Here is an 8,979-nt window from a genome sequence, read left to right on the forward strand (position 1 = left end):
TTTTAGAGTGGCCGAAAACACCCTATGTTCTTAATTGGGTTGTCGGTTTGGAGTATGTATGTGCTTTTGGACTTAATTGGGCCCAATAAGAGAGTTTTCAGTCCAATAAGGCCCAAAGGAAATGGGTTTCGACCTAGGGTGTTTAGGCCGAGAATTCTTAGCAAAGGCCCAAAATAGATTAGGCTTAGCTATCAGATCAAGTTTTGGGCTTATAAGTGGCTATTTCAACTTGATTCTAAATGTATGCACATATGTATTGAAATAACATTGTAGTTTGAATTTCACTAATTTGATACAATAAGGTTACATAGAGGAAATTGTTTTGTAATTGAATCACCATCTCAACCCTAAATTTGCTAGTTGTGACACAACTATTCAATCCCACTTCCATAAGACTATCTATAAGCTTTAGATGTTGTTCTTCGTGAAAACCCTTTGTCAGAATGCTTTCCCCTTCATTTTTGGTGCAGGGATTTCGGTGAAGCAAGAACACAACACACATATATACATATTGTCTTCTTGATTCAACTCTGACTTTAGCTCCAATTATGGTGACCCAGTCGAGTTGTGGGGTGGTTTCAACTTCGAATTGATTCAATGTCATCATCTACTTCTTTGATTTCGTTAACCCCTAAACCTAGAAATGATATGAAAAATACACAAATGAATTCGATTTCTGAAATCCATAAGCTTTTTTTTATATTCAGAAATGATTTTCAATTCTAGAAACAAACCCAGAAAATCAAATGTTCGTGTGTTTTTTGTTAAAGAGCCAACCCACTTTCAATTATTTTAACATGGTGGTTGATTGGAATTGTAGTGGTATATAGGAGTAGTGGTGGTGTTCTTCCCCAGATTCAAAATCCCTCATTTTTCCTTTATCGATGGTGAAGCAAATTATATAAGAAAATGTGGTGGTGGTGATGTGGCTTTGATTTTGTTTTTCGTGGAGATTATATAAGAACATGTGGTGGTGGTGATGTGGTTTTGATTTTGTTTTTCGTGGAGAGAGAGAGAGAGAGAGAGAGAGAGAGAGAGAGAGAGAGAGAGAGAGAGAGAGAGAAGAGAGAGAGAGAGAGACCATTTTATGTTAAATAATTATATTTATTTATTTACTTTTTTAAATAAGACAACACTTCATAAATGATCCATATGGTAATAAAATAATGAAAATATCTTTCATTAAATGACAAAAAATAATGAATCAAAAGTTTTAAACCACATAAACCATTACACTGTAAGGTTAACTTAGAAACTAAACTTGAAAAAACTGAGAAACCATTTATAAAGTTTTGTCAAGAAAAACAATCGCCACTGTATGATCCATAATTCTTGAGGGACACTATTTTACTTTAATAAAAATTGCTTTGTTACGTGTTCTCCAGATGTTCTAGAACGTTGCCATCAAAGTTGAGTGAATGACTTTTATCGTCGTCTTTGTTTTTCCAAAATTAGTCATCATTGAGAAATCCGATTTAATATATGCGTTGTCACCTGTCATTGAAAAATCGTATCATTATTCTTAATATATGATTTTATTATTAAATCGTATCATTATTCTTAATATATGAGTGTTATAATTTATATTAATAAAAGATTATTCTTAATATATGAGTTTTATTATTTATATTAATAAAAAGATTATTCTTAAGATATGATTTTCTATTATTTCTATTAATAAAAGATTATTTTTCAAACTACGAGTGTCAAATAAATGAAACGATTGTCATTTTCCACGATTCCACTTGACCACAATTACCATCTTTATTTCCCATTTATTATTAATTCAAATCCCAATGTCTCATTTGACCCCAAAAGAATTATTTTTTATTTATGATGACTGTATATATCTAAACTATAAGCATCATATATATTAGAATTAAATATTAGAAAGTTTTCGAATACGTTTCTATCCATATCCACATCTATATGGATCGAATATGTAAACTATATGTCTACAAGTCTATCTCCAAATTTGGTTAATGCATATCTGAAAGGATTTTATTTGACATGTAGTGATTGTGACAAAATTTGAATCCATTTGTTGTTATTTAAGATTTGGTATATTTGTATAAACAACTAATAATTACAATGTTATATAAAATCGTATTTTTATAAAGAGGGATAAATAAACCTCTAGATTTTGTTAATGGGCTTTCTTAAAACTTGCAACTTGCAAGAACGAGTTATGAGCAAGGCCCATGAATTTGAAGTCGAGTATTAGTGGTAGGTTGTGGATTTTGTTTGGCCACTTAAAAGACCAAAACTAATAAAGGCCAATTAAGCACATATCTACTTGTGGATCCAATTATTATTATTATATTATGGCTATATTAAAATGAGACCTATAAATTCGAAACTAAAAGTGGACTATAGGCTACGTATTAATACTCTTCATAGGGTTTTTAGTTTTATATGAGGACATGCAACCATTTTAGTTTATAACATACAAAGAAAATCATTAAATTCAAATAGTGTGGCCGATGAAGGTCTCATACCATGTAACGTAAGATACTAAGCACTAGAGTGGATATACATTTAAACTCACCCATGTATGTATTAATGCAAGTCATATATATGTTACTTCATAAGTATTTTTCATGGAAATGATTTTCCTTATTAATATAACTGGAGAATTTGTATCACATAACAAGCAATTTTAATTTTTTTTGGAACGCTCACGTAAATTTGACGATTGATTGCCAATGGGAGAAGTTGTATCATTGATTGACTGTAGAGTCTCATTAGTTTTTAATTATCGATCATTATGTTGTGGAGTTTTTGAGCTATTAGCCTTTCTCGGGCATGTGATCATGATAGATAAACATAATATATATACCTTGGATATTTGATTTTTTATTATAGATCATAAGATCAACTTATTGAAAGCTTGGTAATGTACTACATATTAAAGTAAGGAATAAACAGGGAAATTCTGTCATTATTGCTAATTCCCGAAGGTGGCAATTTGGCAAGTGAGTGAATTTGTATATCCTCCACATGCATGGATATCATATCTGAAACTTTGATGGTGATTGTGAGTTCTAAAAGGAAGTGGATTTGTGATTCATAAAAGCAAAATTAACTTTCTAGTAATTTAAGTTAAAAAAAAATAAAGAGGCTACATAATGTGATGATGCATAGCATGTGGGGAAACCTTCATTTTTATTTTGCTTCTAGTAGTACACTCTTATATTTATTAATAAATGTATCATGTCTTTTGAAATGATCATATTTTGGTGATTTTAATGATGTTGTGGTCAAAGTGAGTGTTTTGGTTCTTACTTTTTCCAAAATTTACCCAATTACTATAATAATTTTTTCTTGGATGTAGAACTCGTTGATCCTCCTATGAAGGTAATTCATTTACATATATATGAACAAATTGATGAATAGATAAGTAAAATCGATTGTTTTTTACTCTAGGATAGCATTTTTTATTTCTTTTCTAAACGTGCGGTTTTGGCTCTAGGGTGTAAATGGACATATCATTCTCCCATTATTTTGAAGAAAGTGACGAGGTTCGGTTTTGAATTATTGGATATCGATAGATGGTTTTCAAGATATTGTCACATCTATGTGGTCTACTCAAAGTATGGATCATTAGATAAATATTCGTTATTTTAAGACCAAGCCACAACTTCTTTAAAACAACCTTAAACTTTTGTTGAAAGACATTTTGACTACTCGAATGGAGTTGAAAGCCAATTTTCAAGAAAAAATAATGTTATCGAAGACCTTATAGATAAAGAAAACGTTAAGAAGGCTTAAATTAAAGATAAAGTCCGATCATACATACTTACAAACTCCAATTCTTTTTTCATTTCACAATATTCATTTGAAACTCCCATAACTTTTCAATTTCTTTATAATAATAATTATAATTTGGTAATTAGGTCAAATAAATATCAAATTTAAAGTGTAATCATATATAAACTAAATTTTAATATTAAAATAATATCTTTAATTCTACTTATAAAATTATATTTTTTAACTTTTATCATATTATACTTAATTTATTAGTTTTAATATATTGTTGGATGTAAACCATTATCATTTTAAAGGTATAATTTTTGAATAATTTGTATAAAATACTTAAATTATTATTTAAAATATAGCATTATAAGCTCAACTTAAATATAAATTTTATTTAACTTAAACAACCCAAAGATTATTTTATAAATAGTTAAAAATGATAAATTGTAGTGTCTTTCTAATAATGATTGTAAGTTTGTTAATAAGGTTAAATAAATATCAAACCTAAAGTGTAATCATAAATAGACTAAATTTTAATTTTAAAATAATATATTTACTTCTATTTATAAAATTATGTTTTTAAATTTTGACATATTATACATAATTTATTAGATTTAAAATATTATTGCATGTAAACCATTATCAGTTTAAAGCTACAACTTTTGAATAGTTTGGACAAAATACTTAAATTGTTAATTTAAATATAATATTGCAATGTCAACTTAAATATAAATTTCAGTTCCACTAAAAAAACCAAATAATATTTTTAAAAGTGATAAATTATAGTGATAAATGCAAAAACTAAATTGTAATATGAGTCTAACTAAAATATTTTCTAAATACATTTATATAATCGTTAAAAAATTTCAAATAAGTAGCTTAAAATAACTTATAATAACAATAGTAAAAAATAACTCTATATAAATGATTGTATTGTTACCTTTAAAATCAAAAAAATAATGTTTGATGTTTTAAATAATTATAATGATAGAAATTAAAACATTAATCAAATAAATTTTAAAAAATTATTTAAAAATAACAACAACTATAAATAATATTTTACGATATATAATATTTAATTGTATTGATGTCTAACTCGCGAATAGAAGTCATTCAAACGATTGAGATTATGACGTTATAATAGATGTATATATTATCATATAATTCAAAATAATCAATATATTATATCAAATTAATATACAAATTATTATATCAAATTTAACAACAAGATTAGTGTTATATATATATATATATATATATATATATATATATATATATATATGTGTGTGTGTGTGTGTGTGTGTGTGTGTGTGTGTGCGTGTGTGTGTGTAAAGACTTCAACTATATTGGTGTTTTCACGCATTACAATGTTAACTCAAATATAAATTTTGGTTCAATTTAAAAAAACTAAAGAATATTTTGTAAATAGTTAAAAGTGATAAATTGTACTGATAAAAGCAAAAACTAAATTGTAATTTCAATTTAACTAAAATATTTCTTAAATATATTTTTATAATCGTTAAAAGTTTCCAAATAAGTAGCTTAAAATAACTTACAATAACAATAGTTAAAAACATCTCTATATAGATGATTCTATTGTTAGATTTAAAATAAAAAAACAATGTTTTATGTTGTAAATAATTATAATTATAGAAATTAAAACATTAAGCAAATAAATTTTAAAAAATTAATTAACAATAAAAACAACTATAAATAACATCAAATCATATATTATATTTAATTTTATTCATGTGTAACTAGCGGGTATAAGTCATTCAAACGATTGAGATTATGAAGTTATAATAAATGTATATATTATCATATAATTCAAAATAATCAATGTATTATATCAATTTAGTATATACAAATTATTATATCAAATTTAACAATAACGTTATTGTTATATTTAAAAAATCATATACTTGTAAAGACTTCAACTATATAGGTGTTTCTGCGCAATGCGCGGACATTCGCCTAGTGTATTAGAAAAGTTGGTGGATCAATGTTTATTTTTTCAAGCTCAAACGTAAGATCGAATCCAATCAGCCTTGAATTTCAAGAAAATTACAAGTTGTGAGTTAAGGCTGTAAAATCGGACAATCGTGTCATGTTTTTATCTGACACGACACGACAAAGTTTTGTATAAAAAGACATGACACGATGTCGTGTTTTTTCATTAATATAAAAACGAACCAATTAAAACACGATAAAATGACATGACACGACAAAGATAACATCACAGAACTTTTATTTATTTCATTCATACTTAAAGATATATAACACAACAAAAACGACAAACACGAAAAACACGACAACCACATGCGTAATTGCGTTGATTTATGACACAAATACAACACGACACGACATCGTGTTTTTTAATCTTGACACCAACCCGACACGAATTCCAATTTTGATTTTGGCCCTATTTCGTTTCACTTCATGTATTTTTATCGTGTCGTGTCATAATTGACACCCCTATTTTGAATGTTTATTGTTGAAGCTACTTTTTATTTGGTGGAAAAAAAAGGTTTTATGAAACTAATAGCTTCAGTTTTGTTTTTACTAAGGCAAGAGGGAGTAGGCCCGGTTTTGAATGGGGTAAGTGGGGTAGTTGCACAGGGCCCAAAAAAAATAAGGCGCAAATTTTAATTAAATTATATATTTAATAACTAAATATATATGAATTCATTCAAAATATTATACAAAGTTTCAGTAGCCCTACTGACAAAGGTGCCTCCTGTATTCAAAATCAACGTGGGTTCGATACCTTTTATAGCGTTTTTTGATGTTTTAAATTCCAAGTTACAAATTTGGCTATTTCTTTATACTATATATTTCATAATCAACATTTGCTTCCAATATATTTAACAAATTAGTTTTCAAAAGTTATATAATTAGTTCTTGGACTTTTTATAAAATTTCATAGGTTCCTTTTTAATTAATTTATTTAATTTTAAGTTTTCCTTAACGATAATTCACCGTCTTAAATTTATTTTTCTTATATATTAAAAAATAGTATTTAGAGCCTTATTTTTCTTCTTAGCACAGGACCCTTAAAATCAACGAACCAACCCTAGAAGGGAGTCTTTCCTCTAACCCATTCAACTCACTATCACCTCAACTTTTTTGGTTTCTCTCTCTTTCATCTTTTCCAACCCAAAATACATGAATCCCTATCTTTTCTAACTCATTTAAGACACTTGCCACATTATTATTTTTTATTTAATTAAATTAGAAATTATGTAAACTAAAAATGAAAAAGGTATTCTGCTTATGGACCCGTCGTTTGTTGAACATGTGTGGTTTTTGTTCAAGATTCTAAATTCTAATATTTTTAGTTTTAATGGAACACATGAAGACTTTGCTGCCTTTTTTTCTTTTATATTATTTATATTATAGTGTATATATTTATTGATTCTAAATATGCATTTTGAACTTCACAAAACCATTTCAATACCTTTATTTTTTATTTTTTAATTTACATAATTTCTAATTTAATTAAGTAATGATGTGACAAGTGGGTTAAATGAGTTGAAAAAAATGGTGTTTCCATGTGTTTTGAGTTGAGAAATATGAAAGAGAAAGAGGGATGTCAACCAGGACAAACGTGACAGGGGTTGCATACCCCAACCCTGAAATTTACCCATTACCCCGCCCCCGAAATTTCCAGCCTCCCCATCCTCGCCCCATTCCCCCGCCCCATATTGATTTTTGGATGTTTTTTTATTAGGAAAAAAGAAGTTGTTTTTTGGATTTAGATAAGCTGTTTTTTAGGTTAAAAATAGTAAATTATAACATAATTTTACATGTTAAAAACATTATTTTTTTTGTTGAATTTTAGTATATCATTGTAATTAGTTATTATATTTATATAATTAATATATATAAATATATAATATATTAACGGGGCACCCATGGGGGGTTTGAGATGGGATTGATCACCCCGTCCCCGCCCAAACCCCTAAAATTAAAACAGGAGTTAAACTTGCTCCCGCACCCACCCGTAATTTTTTTTTAAAATATCCCCCATATAGGATTGGGACCCTACATGTTCCAGGTCCTACAAGACTTTTTGACATCTCTAAAAAGAGAGAAAAAACAGTTGGTTAAGTAGATTGGGATGGGGTGGGGGAAGAACTGCCTCCTCCTAAGTGATTTGGGATATGGTAAAAGGTGATATTTTCAATATTACGTTGAGTTTCAAAATTATATTTTATTCCTGAAGTTGGCAATTTGTCTATCATTGCATTAGATCATCTCTAACCAACTTCTATTTTCCTCCGAAAAATGGAGTAAAAAATGGGGCAAATTTTTTACCCTATTTTTACCCCCAACAAATATATTTCATTTTTCTAACTTATATAAATTGTCAAACATATCCTTTCTATTGCTTTTATTTTAACAAATATATAACCTATATTTTTTTCATTACAATGATATTAAATAAATAAAATTATATTTATAACACTTAATTACAAGCTTTAAGATACGTTATCGTGTTTTAAAATTTCAATATGTATTTAAATTTTAATATGAATTTGATAAACAAAATACAAACATTATATTTATACCTAATTAATATAATTTAATATATAATATAATATTATAGGTATTAAATATTACACTTAAATTATAATTTGTAGATAAAAATAAATTAGAAATATAAATATATAAAAAGGAGGACTAAAATCAACAACTCAAAATTCATGCCAATTTTGGAGGAAATGAATAATATAACACCAAATATGGTGTTATAATATTCATTTTCCCCAAAATATGGGGATAAGACCATCTCCAACCCACTCTCATTTCTTCCTCCAAAAATGGAGTAAAAAATGGGGTAAATAGTGTTTCATCTTTAATCCTACTTTATTTTCTATCCAATTTTTACACCTAAAAAGTATATTCCTAGTATATTCTATTTTTCTAACTTATATAGATTGTCAGTCGTACCCCTTCTACTAATTTGGTTTTAACAAAGATATAATCTATATTTGTTTTCATTACAATACTATTAAATAAATAAGATTATATTTATAACACCTAATCATAAGCATTTTTAAAATACGTTATCGTATTTTAAAATTTTAATATGTATTTAAATTTTCATATGAATTTGATAAACAAAAAATAAACTTTATATTTATAATTAATTAATATAATTTAATATATAATATAATATTATAAGTATTAAATAATACATTTAAATTATAATTAGTATAT

This window comes from Lactuca saligna, chromosome 8 (genome assembly GCF_052625555.1).
Source record: "Lactuca saligna cultivar CGN05327 chromosome 8, ASM5262555v1, whole genome shotgun sequence".
In the NCBI taxonomy this organism is placed as follows: domain Eukaryota; kingdom Viridiplantae; phylum Streptophyta; class Magnoliopsida; order Asterales; family Asteraceae; genus Lactuca; species Lactuca saligna.